This window comes from Equus quagga, chromosome 10 (assembly GCF_021613505.1).
Source record: "Equus quagga isolate Etosha38 chromosome 10, UCLA_HA_Equagga_1.0, whole genome shotgun sequence".
NCBI classification, from domain to species: Eukaryota; Metazoa; Chordata; class Mammalia; order Perissodactyla; family Equidae; genus Equus; species Equus quagga.
In genome coordinates this window covers 65,874,185-65,891,453 of record NC_060276.1, presented here as the reverse complement: position 1 = coordinate 65,891,453, position 17,269 = coordinate 65,874,185, and positions in this window count along the sequence as shown.

The following is a 17,269-nucleotide window of genomic DNA, read 5'->3' as shown; positions in this document are numbered from 1 at the left end:
GGCAGCCCACCCTAGGGACTGGCCCCACCCAATAGCAAGCCCTTGGGCAACTTGTGGGCCTGCATAGGTGGGGTATGCAGGACCTCTTCAGGGTGTGAGTGGGTCCGCCTCTGTAGGGCAGGGCATGTGTGAAGGGTGGACCTGCACTGGTGGAGTGTGCGGAGCCTCTGCAATGGGGTGAGTGCCTCTGCTTCAGGTGTCAAGGCATGCACATGGGGCAGGATTTTGTTGACAGACTGCATGGGCCTGCAGGCAGTGGGGCTTGTCAGCTGCAGCAGACTTGTGCTGCTCAAACAGCCACACAGGGGATCAGACTCATCTTTCAATGCTTGCAAAAATTGTGCCACCATGACTGGGGCTGGCCCCACTGAGCTGCACTCCTGTGAGAGCTGACAAAAGCCTTGCAGGCTGGAGGCCTACAGCAATTGTAAACCCCTGAGCCTAGCAACCAGCCACACTGGGGGCCTACACACTTAAAGAAAAACTTAAGCAGGAATGTGCTATTAGACCTTGTAGCCAACTCTACTGGGGCTCCCCATGCCCAACAAAGTGACTGAAGTGATCATAGCAGCCACAGGCACCTGAGCATTACAACCAGCTGTCCAGGGGGACAGCCTAGCTTCCCCATGCACCTGCAGCAAAGCAACTCTGCCAGAAAAGAAGGACACATGTAGCCCACACAGGGGACACTACTGGGTCATTTGGAACTGGTGACAAGAGGGAAGCACACCACTGGGCCACATAAGCCATCTCTTATAGAAAAGGCAGTCTCTCCAAGATCAGGAGACATAGCTGACCTACCTAATACACAGATATAAGCACAGAGAAAGAGGCAAAATGAGGAGGCAAAGAAATCCGTTCCAAGTAAGAGAACAGGACGAAACACCAGAAAAAGAACTAAACGAAATAGAAAAGTCATCTACCTGACAAAGTGTTCAAGCAAAAAAAAAAAAAAAAAGTCATAAGGATACTCACTGATCTTGGGAGAAGAATGGATGAACAGAGTAAGAACACCAACAAAGAATTAGAAAATATAAAAAAGAACCAATCAGAAATGAAGAATAAAATAATGGAAATAAAAAATTCACTAGAGGGACTCAACAGCAGAGTAGAAGATACAGAAGAACAGATCAGTGAGCTTGATGAAAGACTACAGGAAATCACCCACAGTGAACAGATAAAAGAAAAAAGAATTAAAAAAAAGAACAAGGACAGTCTAAGGGACCTCTGGGACAACATCAGGCACACTAACATCCATATTATAGGTGTCCCTGAAGGAGAAGAGAGAGACAAAAGGGCAGAGAATCTATTTGAAGAAATAATAGCTGAAAAATTTCCTAACCTAAGGAAGGAAATACACATCCAGGTACAGAAAGCACAGAGAGCACTAAACAACATAAACCGAGAGGCACATACCAAGATACATTATGATTAAAATGTCAAGAATTAAAGGTAAAGAGAGAATCCTAAAAGCTACTAGAGAAAGGCAACAAGTTACATACAAAGGAAACTCCATAGGGCTATCAGCTGACTTTGTCAGCAGAAACTTTGCAGACTAGAGGGGGGTGGCATGATATATTTAAAGTGCAGAAAGGAAAACCCTACAGACAAGAATACTCTAGCCAGCAAGGTTATCATTCAGAATGGAAGGAGAGATAAAGAGTTTTCCAGATAAGCAAAAACTAAAGGAGTTTATCACCAAGAAACCAGCCTTATAAGAAAGAGTAAAGGGACTTAATTTAAGTGGAAAAGAAAGGGCCACAAAAAGGAATAAGAAAATTATCAAAAAAAGAAAAAGTAATAAAATCACTGGTAAAGGCAAATATACAGTAAAGGTAGCAGATCAGCCACCTATTAAGCTAATAGGAAGGTCAAAAGTACTAAAATTATCTATTTCCATGATAAGAGGCTAATGGACAAACACGCAGAAAACGAGGTTAGATACGACATGACAAAACAGAAAATGTGCAAGGAGGGGACTAAAAGAGTAAAGCTTTTAGCAAGAGGTCAAGCTTAAAAGTCCAGTAACTTAGGGGCCGGCCTGGTGGCACAGAGGTTAAGTTCGCACGTTCTGCTTCTTGGCAGCCCGGGGTTTGCCGGTTCGGATCCCGGGTGCAGACATGGCACCGCTTGGCAAAAGTCATGCTGTGGTAGGCGTCCTACGTATAAAGTAGAGGAAGATGGGCATGGATGTTAGCTCAGGGCCAGTCTTCCTCAGCAAAAAAAGAGGAGGATTGGCAGTAGTTAGCTCAGGGCTAATCTTCCTCAAAAAAAAAAAAAAAAGAGTCCATTAACTTAATACAGATTGTTAAATATGTAGGTTAAGATATATGCACCTCATGATAATCACAAACCAGAAACCTACCATAAATACACAAAAAATTGAGAAAGGAACCCAACATAATACTAAAGAAAGCCATCAAACCAGAAAGGAAGAGAGCGAGAGAAGAAAGGAACAGAGAAGAGCTATAAAAACACTCAGAAAAATGGCAATAAGTACATTCTTATTAATAGCTACTTTAAATATCAATGGACTAAATGCTAAAACCAAAAGGCATGGGGTGGCTGAATGGATAAAAAAACAAGCCCCATATATATGCTGCATAAAATAAACACACATCAGAACTAAAGACACTCACAGACTGAAAGTGAAGGGATGGAGAAATATACTCCATGTAAATGGCACTGAAAAGAAATATGGGATAGCAATACTTATATGAGACAAAATAGACTTTAAAACAAAAACTGTAACAAGAGACAAAGAAGGGTAGTACATAATGATAAAGCGAACAATCCAACAAGAGGATATAACACTTATAAATATCTATGCACCCAACAGAGGAGCACCTAAATATATAATGCAATTATTAACAGACATAAAATGAGAAATAGACAGCAACACAATAACAGTAGGGGACTTTAACACTCCACTTACACCAATGGATAGATCATCCAAACAGAAGATCAATAAGGAAACATTAGTCTTAAATGATACATTAGACCAGATGGACTTAGTAGATATATACAGAATATTCCATTCAACAAGTGCAGAATACACATTCTTTTTGAATGGAACATTCTCCAGGATAGATCACATGTTAGGCCACAATACAAGTCCCAATAAATTTAAGAAGACTGAAATAATAGCAAGCATGTTTTGTGACCACAACGGTATGAAACTAGAAATCAAGTACAGGAAAAAAATCAGAAAAGCCACAAATACGTGGAGATTAAACAAAAATGCTACTGAACAACAGTTGAGTCAATGAAGAAATAAAAGGATAAATAAAAAAAATACCTGGAGATAGATGAAAATGAAAATACGACATGCCAAAATTTATGGGATACAGCAAAAGCAGCTGTAAGAGGGAAGTTGATAGCAATGTAGGCCTAGCTCAACAAACAAGAAAAATCTCAAATAAACAATCTAACAGTGCACCTAAAGGAATTGGAAAAAGAAGAATAAACAAAGCCCAAAATCAGTAGAAGGAAGGAAATAATAAAAATCAAAGCAGAAAAGTAATGAAGTAGAGGATAAAAAACAATAGAAAAAAATCAATGAAACCAAGAGCTGGTTCTTTGAAAAGATAAAACAAATTGATGAACCTTTAGCTAGCCTCACTGAGGAAAAGAGAGAAGGCTCAAATAAATAAAATCAGAAATGAAAGAGAAATTACAACAGAGACCTCAGAAATACAAAAGATTATAAGAGACTACTATAAAAAGCTATATGCCAACAAATTGGATAATCTAGAAGAAATGGATAAATTCTTAGAATCATACAACCTTCCAAAACTGAATCAAGAAGAAACAGAGAATCTGAATAGATCAATCACCAGTAAGGAGATCAAAACAGTAATCAAGGGGCTGGCCCCGTGGCCGAGTGGTTAAGTTCACGCGCTCCGCTGCAGGCGGCCCAGTGTTTCCTTGGTTCGAATCCTGGGCGCGGACATGGCACTGCTCATCAAACCACGCTGAGGGAGCGTCCCACATGCCACAACTAGAAGGACCCACAACGAAGAATATACAACTATGTACCAGGGGGCTTTGGGGAGAAAAAGGAAAAAATAAAATCTTAAAAAAAAAAACAAAACAGTAATCAAAACCTCCCAAAAAACAAAAGTCCAGGATCAGATGGATTCCCTGGTAAATTCCATCAAACATTCAAAGAAGACTTAATACCTATCCTTCTCAAACTCTTCTAAAAAATTGAAGAGAAAAGGAAGCTTCCTAACTCATTCAATGAAGCCAACATTACCCTGAGACCAAAACCAGACAAGGATAACAAAAAGAAAATTACAGGTAAGTATCAGTGATGAATATCAATGCAAAAATCCTCAACAAAATACTAGCAAATTGAATGCAACAATACATTAAAAAAGACCATACACCATGATCAAGTGGGATTTATTCCAGGGATGCAGGGATGGTTCAACATCTGCAAATCAATCAACGAGATACACTACATTAACAAAATGAAGAATAAAAATCATATGATCATCTCAATAGATACAGAGAAAGCATTTGACAAGATACAGCACCCATGTGTGATAAAAACACTCAATAAAATGAGTATAGAAGGAAAGTATCTCAACATAATACAGGCCATATATGACAAACCCACAGCTAATATCATAATCAATGGAGAAAAACTGAAAGCTATCCCTCTAAGAACAGGAAAAAGACAAGGATGCCCACTTTTCCCACTCTTATTTTATATAGTATTGGAAGTCCTAGTCAGAGCAGTCAGGCAAGGAAAAGAAATAAAGGAGATCCAAACTGGAAATGAAGAAGTGAAATTGTCATTATTTGCAGATGACATGATTTTATATATAGAAAACCCTAAAGAACTCACCAAAAAACTTTTAGAAATAATAACTGAATACAGTAAAGTTGCAGGTTACAAAATCAACATACAGAAATCAGTTGTGTTTCTATATACTAACAACAAAGCAGCAAAAAGAGAAATTAAGAATACAATCCCATTTACAGTTGCAACCAAAAGAATAAAATACCTAGGAATAAACTTAACCGAAAGAGGTGAAAGACCTGTACACTGAAAAGTATAAAACACTTTTGAAAGAAACAGAAGACACAAAGAAATGGAAATCTATTCTGTGCTCTTGGACTAGAAGAATTAATATAGTTAAAATGTCCATAGTTCCTAAAGCAATCTACAGATTCAATGCAATCCCTATCAAAGTTCCAAAAATATTTTTCATGGAAATAGAACAAAGAATTCTAAAATTTATATGGAACAGCCCAAGACCCCAAATAGTCAAAGGCATCCTGAGAAAAAAGAACAAAGCTGGAGGTATTACACTCCCTGATTTCAAAATATTCTACAAAGCTATAGGAATCAAAACAGCATGGTACTAGCACAAAAACACACACACAGATCAATGGAACAGAATTGAGAGCCCAGAAATAAACCCATACATCTATGGTCAGCTAATGTTTGACACGGAAGTCAAGAGCATACAATGGAGAAAGGAGAGTCTCCTCAATAAATGGTGTTGAGAAAAGTGGACAGCTACATCCAAAAGAATGAAAGTAGCCATTATCTTACAACATACATAAAATTAACTCAAAATGGATTAAAGACTTGAATGTAAGACCTGAAAGCATAACAATTCTAGAAGAAAATGTAGGGAGTACCCTCTTTGACATCAGTCGCAGCAGCATATTTTCAAGTACCATGTCCAACTAGGTAGAAAAAATAAACAAATAGCACTACATCAAACTAAAAAGCTCTGCACAGCAAAAGAAACCATAAACAAAATGAAAAGACAACCTAACAACTGAAAGAAAATATTTGCACATCATCTATCTGATAAGGGGTTAATATCCAAAATATATAAAGAACTCATACATCTCAACAACAACAAAAATAACAACTCAATTACAAAATGGGCAGAAGATCTGAACAGACATTTTTCCAAAGAAGATATACAGATGGCCAATAGGCACATGAAAAGATGTTTAACATCACTAATTATTAGGAAAATGCAAATCAAAACTACAATGAGATATCACCTCATGCCCATCAGAACGGGTACAATTAACAAGACAAAACATAACAAACATTGGAGAGGATGAGGAGAAAAGGGAACTCTCATACACTGCTGGTGGGAGTGGAAACTGGTGCAGCCACTATGGAAAACAGTGTGGAGATTCCTCAAAAAGTTCAGAATAGAACTACCATATGATCCAGCTATTCTGCTGGGTATTTATCCAAAGTACAGGAAAACACCAATGTGTAAAGATATATGCACCACCGTGTTCAGTGAATCATTATTCACAATACCCAAGACTTGGAAGCAACCTAGGTGCCCATCAAAGGATGAATGGATAAAGAAGATGTGATATATATACACAGTGGAATACCACTCATCCATAAATTATGATGAAATCGTGCCTTTTGCAACAACATGGATAGACCTTGAGGGTATTATGCAAAGCAAAATAAGGCAAAGGGAGAAAGTCAAATAGTGTATGATCTCACTCATAAATAGAAGATTAAAAAACCAACACATTGAGACAGAGATTTGGTTGGTGGTTCCCAGAGGGGAAGCGGGGAGGGAAGGGGATGAAATGGGTAATTAGACACATGTGTATGGTGATGGACGGTAATTACTCTTTGGGCAGAGAACACGATGCCATCAACAGAGAAATCGAAATAAAATTATGTACACCTGAAATTTATATAATATTAGAAACTAATGTCACCTGAATAAGAAAAAGGCGTTTCTCACAAAAAAAAAAAAGAAAGTAGAAATCAACAATAGTAAGAAAATTGGAAAATTTACAAATATGTGGAAACAAAGTAACATAGTATTCAACATAGTCTTCAACAACCACTGGTTCAAATAAGAAATCAAAAGGAAATTTAAAAAATATTTTGAGACAAACAAAATTGAAAACACAGCATACCAAAGTGTAGGGGATGCAGCAAAATCAGTACTAAGAGGGAATTTTATAGTAATAAATGCCTAGATTAAAAAAGAAAAAAGATATCAAATAAACAACCTAACTTTACTGCTCAAGTCACTAGAAAAATAAGAACAAACTAAGCCCAAAGTGAAGAAGGAAGGAAATAATAAAGATCAGAGTAGAATAAATCAAATAGAGGATGGAAAAACACTAGAAAAAAATGAACAAAACTAAGAGTTATTTTTTTAAATAAACAAAATCAACAAACTCTTAGCTAGGCATACTAAGAAAGAAACAGAGAAGATTCGAATAAATAAAATCAGATGAAAGAGGAAAGATTACAATGGATACCTCAGGAATAAAAAGGATCATAAGTGACTATTATGAATAATTATATGTCCACAAATTGAATAGCCTAGAAGAAATGGATAAATTTCTAGAAACATACAAGTTACCAAGACTGAATCAAGAAGAAAGAGAAAGCCTGAACAGACCCATAACAAATTAGGAGACTGAAGTAGTAATCAAAAATCTCCCAACAAAGAAAAACCCAGGACCAGATGGCTTCACAGCTGAATTCTAACAAACATTCAAAGAATAGCAATCCTTCTCAACCTCTTCCAAAATATAGTAAATGGAATACTTCCAAACTCATTGTATGAGGCCAGCATCACCCTGATACCAAAGCCAGAAAAAGACACCACAAGAAAAATACAGGTCAATATCTCTGATGAACACAGGTGTAACACTCCTCAGTAAAACACTAGCAAACCAAACTAACAACACTCAAAAAGATATGTTGTTATATGTCATGACCAAGTGGGATTTAACCCTGAGATACAAGGTTGGTTTAACATATGCAAATCAATCAATGTGATACACCACATTAACAGAACAAAGATAAAAACTACATGACCATCTCAATAGATACAGAAAAAGCATTTGATAAAGTTCAACATCCATTCATGATAAAAACTCTAAAAAAAATAGGAATAGAAGGAACTCACTTCAATGTAATAAAGGCTGTTTATGAAAACCCCACAGCTAACATCATAATCAATGGGGAAAAACAGAAAGCTTTCCCTCAAAGATCTGATACAAGGCAAGAATGTCGACTCTCACCTCTTGTATTCAACTTAGAACTGGAAGTACTAGCATAAGTAATCAGACAAGAAAAATAAATAGGGGCCAGCCCCAATGGTCTAGTGCTTAAGTTTGACACACTCTGCTTCAGTGGCCTGGGTTCAGATCCTGGGTGTAGACCTACACCACTCATCTGTTAGCATCCAAGCTGTGGTGATGGCCCATGTAAAAAAAGAAAAGAACGAGGAAGAGTGGCAATGAATGTTAGCTCAGAGTGAATCTTCCTCAGCAAAAAAAAAGAAAGAAAGAAAAAAGAAAAGAAAAAAGAAAAAAAAAGAAAAGAGAAAGAAAAAGAAAAAATAAAAGATATCCAAATCAGTAAGGAAGAAGTAAAATTACCTGTTTGTAGATGACATGATTCTATATGTAGAAAACCCTAAAGACTCCATTAAAACTCTTAGAATAAACAAATTCAGTAAAGACACAAAGTCAACATATGAAAATCAGTTGCATTTCTTTACACCAACAGTGAATCTATCTGAAAAAGAAATCAAGAAAACAATCCCATTTACAATAGTATCAAAAAGAATAAAATACTTAGGAATAAATTTAATCACGGAAGTGAAAGATCTGTACACTGAAAACCAAAACACTGATAAAACAAACTGAAGAAGGTACAAATAAATGTAAAGATATTCCACGTTCATGCACTGGAAGAATTAATATTGTTAAAATGTCCATATTACCCACAGTGACCTACAGATTCAATCCAATCCCTAACAAAACTCCAATGGCATTTTTCACGGAAATAGAATAAATAATTCTAAAATTTGGATGGAACCACAAAAGATCCTCTAAATAGCCAAAGCAATCTTGAGAAAGAATCAAGTTGGAAGCATCTTATTTCCTGATTTCAAATTATATTACAAATCTATAATAATCAAAATAGAAGGGTACTGGCATAAAAACAGACACATAGACTAATGGAACAGAATAGAGCCCAGAAATAAACCCAAGCATATACGGTCAACTAATTTCAACAAGGGTGCTAAGAATACACAATGGGGAAAAGATAGTATCTTCAATAAATGGTGCTGGGAAAACCGGATATCCACATGCAAAAGAATGAAATTGGATCTCTATCTTATACCATACACAATAATCAATTCAAAATGGATTGAAGACTTAAATTTAAGACCTGAAATCATAAAATCCTTAGAAGAAAACATAAGGAAAAAAATCTCCTTGATATTGGTCTTGGCAATGTTTCTTTTTTGATAGGACACCAAAAGCTCAGGCAACAAAAGCAAAAATAAACAAGTAAGACTACATCAAACTAAAAAGCTTCTGCACAGCAAAGGAAACAATCCACAAAATGAAATGGCAACGTGTAGACTGGGAAAAAAATATTTGCAAGTCTCATATCTGATAAGGAGTTGAAATCCAAAATATATAAGGAACTCATACAACTCAATCATAAAAATTACAAAGAACTTGATTTAAAAAAGGGGAAAGGACCTGCAGAGTCACAATTCCAAAGACTTACAAATGGCCAATAGGTGTATGAATAGGTGCACATCACTAATCATCAGGTAAATACAAATCAAAATCACAATGAGATATCACCTCACAACTTTTAGGGTGACTATTATCAAAAAGACAAATGATAACACGTGTTGGTGAGGATGTGGAGAAAAGGGAACCCTTGTACACTGTTGGTAGGAATGTAAGGGTGCAGCTGCTATGGAAAATGGTGACATCATAAAATTAAAAATAGAAGTATATCATATGATCCAGCAATCCCCCTTCTGGGTATATATCCAAAGGAAACGAAATCAGTACCTTAAAGAGATATCTCTATTCCCTTGTTCCCTGCAGCATTATTTACAACAGACAAAATATGGAAACAACCTAAGTGTCCGTCAATGGATGAATGGATAAAGAAATTGTGGTATGTATAAACACACACACACACACACACACAATAGAGTATTATTCAGTCTTAAGAACATCCTTCCATTTGTGACAACATGGATGAGCCTGGAGGACGTTATGCTAAGTGAAATAAGCCAGACACAGAAAGACAAATACTGCATGATCTCACTTATATGTGGAACGTAAAAAAGTTGAATTCATAGAAGCAGAGAGTAGAACAGTGGTTACTAGGGGTAAGGAACTAAGGAAAATTTGGAGATGTTGGTTAAAGGGTACAAAGTTGCAATTATGTAGCTACGTAGGATGAATACATTCTAGAGATCTAACATAGAGGATGGTGACTGTAGGTAATAGTACCGTATTGTATACTGGAAATTTGCTAAGACAGTCAATTTCAGTTGCTCTCACAACACACACAAAAAGTGACTGTGTGAGGAGATGGATAGGTTAATTAGCTTGACTATAGTAATCATTTCACTATGTATATCAAAACATCATGTTGTATACCATAAATGCATAAAAATTTCTTAAAATTATCATTACAAAACAATTTCTAACAGCAGGGCATTATAACTTATAAAAGCAATATCTAGTATGCAAACACTAGTAAACGCAGTCTTTCTAAAAACTCAAAGAACCTTTCTTCTGGCAAGAAGAAAAAAGAAAACCTGGAATTCAAGCATTCCTACACACAGACATTCATGTGAGTGAGTTATCAGAATGTCTTTTGTCACAAGCTGGTTTTTTGTGTCACTTATAAAAAACAAAGTTCTTTCTGATGACAGATAATGTACTTCTAAGATCCTAAGGAGAGATTTGCCTTCAGAAGAAGCAATATTTCCTCTTTCAAGAATAGATCTTCTCTAACATTTTACAAAACTGTTAAGCTTTAACGGACTTTAACACATATTTTCAAGTTTAAATTTTTAATATTTAAAATAAATTCAAGAAGTCAACTCACAAAATTCTCGGCTGTTAGAGTTAAATTGCCTAAAGTACCTAATTTAGGTGAGACAGATTCTTTAAAATATCTAGGGACAGTGATTCTACCACGTTTTTCCAAACATTCTTCTAGAGTTTAGTCTCACTACTTGTTTATATGAGTAAAAACTTCCATTAAACATGAGAAATAAAGAAATCTCGTGTGATTAATTGAATGACATCGTTGGCAAGAAACTAATTCTGAGTATTGATTTTATTTCCTGCTTTTTTCTTATTTTTTTTTAATGGAACTCATCTTAATGCTTTTGCGTTTACCATTCACTGATATTTGGACATAATTACACTGTCACAAGTTGACCTTTATGAGTATGGTTTCTCTTCTATAAATAAGGAAGTATATGGTCAGTAAGTTTTTTACAAGCACATTATGGCTTTGTGAGCATTATTGTCACTTCCTTTGATTAATATGTTATACGTTGTTGATATATTGGGATCGGCATTGTTCTTCTTCAGGTTTCTTGCACTAGCCTAATTGCTTTTTAATAAAAATAAGTTAATTGATTCTAATCAGTGGGGAGCCGTGCCTCGTTTTTCCAAAGGATAACATCCTCTTAAAAGTTAATACATTGCTGCACAGACAGAAAGGCAGAGACGAAAAGGAAAGAATGGGAATCAACATTCTTTGAGGATCTGTCTCGTATCACCTTTTATACTTTTATACTTTAAGATGTAATTTATGTAGTGTTAAAACAATTATTAAATGAAAGGATTGCATAGGTATATCAGTTATTCTTGACTCAGGAAATTGATGAAAGCAAATATATTGTACTTTCAATTTTTTTCATAATTTAATTTTGTTCCTTTAGCTCCTGATTTGCAAATAATTGCTTGGAAGTCTCTCCCTGATTCATAGAAACAAATCTCATAGGCTTGGTTAGCAAAGCTATATTCAAACCTGAACATAGAAGAGGCCAATTAGGATTAATTAGGCTAATTGACAAAATATAAATGTTATTATAAATTGTTTCTCTTCCACAAATACACAGTGTGAGAAATTCTTGTAATTCTTGGACCTGGCATTAAAACCCTACAAGGCCAGATATGAAGTAGTTCCCACATCACGTCAGCAAGTGAAGTTATGAAAACATACTTAAAGTAATATCTGGAAATCCTGGGTTTTTGTTTTATTTTCAGCTTTATCATCTTAGGACAGTTAAACTGTATAGACTAGTAATTGGACTAAAATATTAAATGTAATAAGACCCAAGAGAAGACATTAGATTGCCCATTTCAATTGATGGTCTCTTACCCTAGTCATTATGCACCCTAATTAGCTTTGCAGCATGATGCTGTCTGAATGGACTGAAAACAGAATTCTCCGGTGGTTTCTGCTCATAGCCTGACCACGTTCTTGGACATTCTCACCCATTAAGCCTGGGTTCTTCAGATATGTAGCCAGGGTTGAAGGAGTTGAAAACTACTCCTTGGCTCCAACAAAACTGAAGATCCATTGGTTAGCTGAGATGTGGAGCAGATCCTAGTTCTGCTTGGGGTCAGCTGGCTGACTAGGCTTGTTGCTCAACCACTCTGGACCTCTATTTCATCAGAGTTCCAGAGGCTACAGGTCCAAAATCAAGGTGTTAGCAGGGCCATGGGCCTTCCAAAACCCTGGGGGAGGATTCTTTCTGCTCTTTCAGCTTCTGGTAGCCGCAAGCATTCCTTGGCTGTGGATGCCATCACCCCAGTCTTTGCCTCTGTCATCACATGGTTGTGTTCTCCCTGTGTCTATCCTCACATTTTTTCCCTCATAGCATTTATTGAGTGGGTGATACTACTATGAAATCTCTCACACAAACCCCAGTTTCACTGTTAACCAGAAAGAGTTCACTGGAAATCTCTACCATATCTGTGTTACAGCTGGTCATGTTAATCATCACTTTCTTAGAACATTAACTATACTTTCAAAGATTAAATTAGAATGGCTACACAAATGGATGCAGAGACCACCCAAATAAGTTTATTCTGAGCTAGAGGTTAAATGATACATTGATGTATTTCATGTGATCTTAAAACATGAAGAGTAGTGTTAATACCTCTGAGACCTTAGAGAGGGTCTGACCATTTGAAATTAATATGAAGGCTTCACTAGATTATATTATTACACTTTTCATTTTTTTTCCCTAAACACAGACAGATCATGAGAAATAGCAGGAGTGTAGGGAAACCAAAATCCTGCAATGAAACATCAGTTTTGAAAAGGACATTCAACACCAAATCTAGAAAGCTGTTTTCATTCTCTTTTGACTGCTCTGCTTAAGAAACCCTTACCACCAGAGTTTTATCATGATGGGAAGTCAGCTGGGAGAACAACTGGTTAAGTGCCTTAACCAAGAGTTCACTTAATCAATTCTTAATTATTCCATAGCTGAAAATTTGATCCCCAATAACTAAACCTTCTTCTTCCTTTGGATTTTAGACCTCTGTTCATTTTGCTGCTCCCCTCCATGCCAGTGGGTTAAAGCGAGATAAAAGAAAGAGTAAGTAACCAATTTCCATGTTAGTGAATCTTGTTGGTGAATAAGAAGGTGAAATGGGACTTATTTATAGATTTCATGTATTCGAATTCTGATATACTACACAACTATGAAATTATTAATTTAATAAAGAAATCATTAATTTACAATGTCATCCTATGTATAAACTTGCAGCTTCTAAATTATGCAATGGCTTTTTTTTTTTAAAGATTTTATTTATTTTTTTTTCCTTTTTCTCCCCCAAAGCCCCCCCGGTACATAGTTGTGTATTCTTCGTTGTGGTTTCTTCTAGTTGTGGCATGTGGGACGCTGCCTCAGCGTGGTCTGATGAGCAGTGCCATGTCCGCGCCCAGGATTCGAACCAACGAAACACTGGGCCGCCTGCAGCGGAGCGCGCGAACTTAACCACTCGGCCACGGGGCCAGCCCCACAATGGCTTTTCTTTATAGACAAACTGGCATCAATATTACTAATTGAAGAAGGGTTTGTTCTTCATGTTTCATGACTACAGTTAAGGGCAGCATCTGTAGAGATCTGTAGAGGGTTTTTTTTTTTTTTTGAATCATCATCATCAATAATGTTTTAAGTGTGGTAAATGAACCTTTGGAAATAGAAGTTGGAGACTCCTATAATTAAAACCAGAAGAAAACCTGCTCGAGGATTCTGATTTCTTACTTCAATGGCCTGATTTTGTGGAATACAGAAGTAAAATGCCAGCAACATACTACAGTGTCAACACATGTACAAAACACATTTTGCATTGTGAACCACATGACAACAGAGGCTATAGTCAATATACTTACCCCATACCCATTAGCAGTAACTCCGCATTTACCTATGACAAACTCCTATCCCTAGGCTACCACTAATCTACCTTCTATCTCTGTAAGATTTGCATATTCTAGAATGGAAGCATACAATACATGGGAAGCATCCATATGTAACACGGATTAGTATTTTATTCTTTTTTATCGTCAAATAATATTCCATGGTATGGATAGAAAAGATTTTACTTATTTATTCATCAGTTAATGGACATTTGAGTTATTTATGCTTTTTCGCTACTATGAGTGATGTTACTATGAATGCTCATGTGTTTTTGCGTGGACATACATTTTCAATTCTCTTGGGTATTATATCAAGGAGTGGAACTTATGGATCATATGACAACTCTACGTTTAACTTTTTGAGGAACTGTCAGACTGTTTTCCAAAGCAGCTGCACCATTTTACATTCCTACCAGCAATGTATGAGGGTTCCAATTTCTCCATATCCTTGCCAACATTCTTATTTTCTATCTTTTTGATTATAGGCATCCTAGTGAGTGTGAAGTAGTATCTCTCTGTGGTTTTGATTTGCATTTCCCTAATGGCTAATGATGTTGAGCATCTTTTCATGTGTTTATTGGTCATTTGTACACCTTCCTTGGAAAATTTCTATTCACATCTCCTGCACATTTTTGTATTATTAGATTTTTTATTATTGAGTTGTGATTATATTTATATATTCTGGATACAGTCTCTTACCAGATACATGATTTGCAAATATATTCTTCCATTCTAAGGGTTTTACTTTCTTAACAGTATCATTTGAAGAACAAAAGTTAATTTTGGTGATGTTCAATTTATCTACTTTCTCTTGTGGTACTTGTGCTATCGATGTCACATCTAAGAAACCATTGCCCAACCCAAGGTCATGAAGATTTATTATGTTTTCTTCTAAGCATTTTATAGTTTTAGCTCTTACATTTAGGTTTATGATCTGCTTTGAGTCAATTCTTATATACAATGTGAAGGAGTTTATCTTCACCTTTTTGCATGTGGATATCCAGCTGTCTCGGCACCATTTGTTGAAGACAATGTCCTTTCCCCATTGAATCATCTTAGTACCCTTTGTCAGAAATCAACTGGCCATAAATATAATGGTTTATTTCTGGACTCTCAATTCTATTTCACTGATTTATATTTCTATCCTTATGCCACTATCATACATATCTTGATTACTGTATCTTTGGGGTAAGTTCTGCAGTTGGGAAGTTAGAGTCCTCCAACTTCGTTTTTATTGCCTATTTGCCCTGGCTAGAATCTCCAGTACAATAGCAAATAGAAGCAGTAAGAACAAATATTCTTGTCTCATTCCTGATGTTAAGAGGACAGCAATCAGTCTTTCACCATTAAGTGAAAACTCATTAACTGTGAGTTTTCCATAGATGGCCTTTATCAGGTTGAGGGAGTTTCTATGCACACCTAGTTTATTAAGCATTTTTATCGTGAAAGGGTGTTGGATTTTGTCAAATGCTTTTTCTGCATCTACTGAAATGATCATATGGTTTTTGTCCTTTATTCTATTACTATAGTGTATTACATTGATTTTTGGATGTTACATTAATTTTGCATTCCTGGAATAAATCTCACTTGGCTATGTTGTACAGTCCTTCCAAAATGTTGCTGGATTCAGTTTGCTAGTATTTGTTGAGGATTTCTGTATCTATATACATAAGGGATACTGCTCTGTAGTTTTCTTGTGATGTCTATGGTTTGGGTATGAGGATAATACTGGTCTCATAGAATGAGCTGGGATGAATTCCCTCTTCGTTTTGGAAAAGTGTGTGAGGTACTGGTATTAATTCTTCTTTAAATGTCTGAGAATTCAGTAGTGAAGCCATCTAGGCCTGGGCTTTTCTTTGTGGGTAGTTTTTGGATTAGTAATTTAACCTCTTGTTATACATCTAATCAGCTCAGCTATTTCTTCTTAGGTTGGTTTCAGTAGTTTCTATCTTTCTAATAATTTGTCCATTTCATCTAAGTTATCAATTTGTGGCATATGTTGTTCACAGGCTTTTACAAGTCTTTTTTACTTCTGTAAGACTGGTAGTGATATCTTCCCCTTCATTCTTTATTTTATTTTAAGATTTTATTTTTTTCCTTTTTCTCCCCAAAGCCCCCTTGTACATAGTTGTATATTCTTCGTTGTGGGTCCTTCTAGTTGTGGCATGTGGGATGCTGCCTCAGCGTGGTTTGATGAGCAGTGCCACGTCTGCGCCCAGGATTCGAACCAATGAAACACTGGGCCGCCTGCAGCGGAGCGCACGAACCTAACCACTCGGCCACAGGGCCAGCCCCTCATTCTTTATTTTACTAATTTGAGTCTTCACTATTTTGTTACTGATCAGTCTAGTTAAAAGATGTAACAATTTTGTTGATCTTTCTAAAGAACCAATTTGTGGTTTTGTTAATTTTCTCTATTGTTTTATATTCTCTATCTCACTAATTTATGATCTAATTTATTAGATTCTAATCTATTTCACTAATTTACGCTGTATTTGTTCTTTCCTTCTGCTCACTCTGGGTTCAGTTTGCTCTTCTTTTTCTAGTATCTTAGGGCAAAAGGTTAGGTTATTGATTTGAGATGTTCCTTCTTTTAAAATAAAGGCATTTACAACTATAAACTCCTCTCTAATGACAACTTTAGTTGCATCCCATACGTTTTTGTTGTTTTCACTTTCGTTCATCTCAGTATTTTCTAGTTTCCATTGTGATTTCTTCTTTGACCCATATTTAGGTGTGCTATTTAATTTCCTTCTGAAGTCCTCAAGTTTTCCTCCTCTATTACTGACTCCTAATATCATTTTTATTGTGGTCAGAGAACATTCTTTGTATGATTTCAATCTTTTTAAATTTATTTAAGCTTGTTTTATTGCTTAGCATATAGTCTATCCTGAAGAATGTTCCATGTGCACTGAGCTGAATGCGTATTCTGCTGTTCAAGCCTTCTATTTCCTTGTTGATCTTCTGCCTAGTTGTTCTATCCATTATTGAAAGTGGGGCCTTGAAATCTCTATC